This window comes from Tursiops truncatus, chromosome 3 (genome assembly GCF_011762595.2).
Source record: "Tursiops truncatus isolate mTurTru1 chromosome 3, mTurTru1.mat.Y, whole genome shotgun sequence".
Lineage (NCBI taxonomy): Eukaryota > Metazoa > Chordata > Mammalia > Artiodactyla > Delphinidae > Tursiops > Tursiops truncatus.
Window position 1 is genome coordinate 26,689,543 of NC_047036.1, and position 2,548 is coordinate 26,692,090.

Here is a 2,548-nt window from a genome sequence, read left to right on the forward strand (position 1 = left end):
ATGGCTGAGAATATCTGGCTCATAGGACTCACTCAATATTTATTGATTTTATTGGCACCTACTATAGGGTTAAAGAACAGTCCTTGTTTATTCAACAATTGGGTAACCTAATTTTGTGTGTGTGTATGTGTGTGTGTGTGTATAATCACAAGCATCCCACATTTAAGCTCAGGAAATCAGATTCTCCCACACCAGAATAATAAAAAGACAAAATAGTAAAAACAGCCATAATAATATTGATAGTAATCCTGGCTGTGGATTGAAGACTACATGAGGAAGCTGTTGTGATGCTGTGAGGCTTCGGGACTCTCCTCCTCCACGTCGGGGAGACAATTCCCCAGGGAGGTTGGAAGGAAGAGCTCCAGTTTCTAGATTCTTCTCACCTGCACTGACCTCCTTCTTATTCTCCCGCTGGCAGTCACTGCAGCTCTTGTGGCTGCAAGAGAAGAAACGGAACCAGTATTCAGGAGGGTACCTCGAAAGCTCCTCAACTGTATTAATCTTTCACTTCAGAACATTTTATAAATAGCTCTGTTTTGGGCACACACAAAGAAGGGCAAGTCAAAGTGAAAATAGCCTACTTCTTCTTCTTAGCTAAGAATGCTTACTTTCCACACCTGTCAGACTGGACAGGATGTGTCACTGGGGGAGTTTGCCTGATTCTGTTCAGAGTGACAGCTGCAGAAGCAGATGCATTTTTGCCAATTTACATTCTTAAAGAAAGGTCATCCTGGAAAACAGCCCGCTTTAGTATTTATGCTACTCTGCTCTGGTGATGGTTCCAAAAGGTTAATCACTGTCCTATACTTATTTTGGAGACGGTTCATTGCTCTTATTTCGAAACAGCCCAGTTCTCTTTTGCACCTGCTGTGGCTACCAGGGCATCGTTCCGGCTTGGGTCCTTCCTTAAAAGTGCGAGCTGCTGTCACCCTAGAAGGAGCAGGAAATACTGTGCACTGCATGAAAATTGAAATATAAGCATACCTCAGAGAGATTTCGGGTTCAGTTCCAGACCATAGCAATAAAGCGAGTCGTGTGAATATTTTGGTTTCCCAGTGCATATAAAAGTTATGTTTACACTATACTGTAGTCTATTAAGTGTGCAATAGCACTATGTCTAAAATAACAATGTACATACCTTAATTTAAAATACTTTATTGCTAAAAAGTGCTAACCATCTGAACCTTCAGCAAGTCGTAATCTTTTTGCTGTTGGAGGGTTTGAAATATTGTGAGAATTACCAAAATGTGACACAAAGACGTAAAGTGAGCAAATGTTGCTAGAAAATGGCACCAATAGACTTGCTCAATGCAGGGTTCACAAACCTTCAATTTGTAAGAAATGCAATATGGGCAAAGCACAATAAAGCAAAGTACAATTAAACTGGTTAGGCCCGTAGTTCCATTATCTTAACACCTGGTGCCTGAGAATGAACAGATACAACAAAGAAAACTTTAATTGTGGATGTGACCAATCTAATGGCAAAACATTAAAAAAAAAGGTACAATCAAAATAAAACTTACACACCAAACAAAGAAGCAAAAGTGAAAATAAAAACAGCCCATGGTGGATCCAGCCAACTGGTTACACAGTTGTCTGGAATCACACGGAATATGTCGTCTGACCGTTGACAGAGCAGGAAATTGAGGCTCAAAGGGGTGAAATGACTTGCCTTAACCCTTTTCTGGTCGATATCACTTTTGGCCTCTGGACTGGGCTCTTTAGCATTTTTCTGTCACTCTATACAGCTCCCCATGTATCAATTCTGAGTGCCAATAACACAGAGTTTGGGTACCTGTAAGCCTTCTTACCTTGAATTCAGCTAGCTTAGTACTTATGTTCAGCTGATGAAGCCTGGAGCAGCCCTGAGTAGGGTTGGGAATCAGGTGGCAATAAAAACCCTTCTTGGTATCATGGACTATGGGTTATGCTTGATATTTGGGTAGAGGCAACTGAGATCTAATTCCAGCACCTTTGTTCACCAGCTGCGTGATGCTGGTGTTTACGTGTCCTAGAGTTGCCAAAAACAAATGACACAAACTGCATGTCTTAAAATAACAAACACTTATTCTCTCACAGTTCTGGAGGCTAGAAGGCTGAAAGCCAAAATCAAGGTGTCGGCAGAGCCATGCTACCTCTGAAGCCTTCAGGGAAGGCTTCTTCCTTCAGGGAAGAATCATTCCTTGCCTCTTCCAGCTTCTGGTTACTTCTAGCAATCCTTGGTGTTCCTTGACTTGTAGATGTTTTATTTCAATCTCTGCCTCGGTTGTCACAAGGCTTTCTTCTCCATGTCTCTATATACAAATTTCCTCCTCCTTTTTCGTATAAAGGCACCAGTCATTGGACTTACCTAATTTAGGATGATTTAATCTTAACTTGGTTACATGTGCACACACCCTATTTCCAGATGAGGACACATTAACAGGTACTGGGAGTTAGGACTTGGACATGTGCTTTTTGGGGACACAACTCAACCCACAAACTTGGGTAACTCCTTTTGCCAACCTGGCTGCCTTTCCTTTCTTTGTATAAGGGGATAAAATACCAT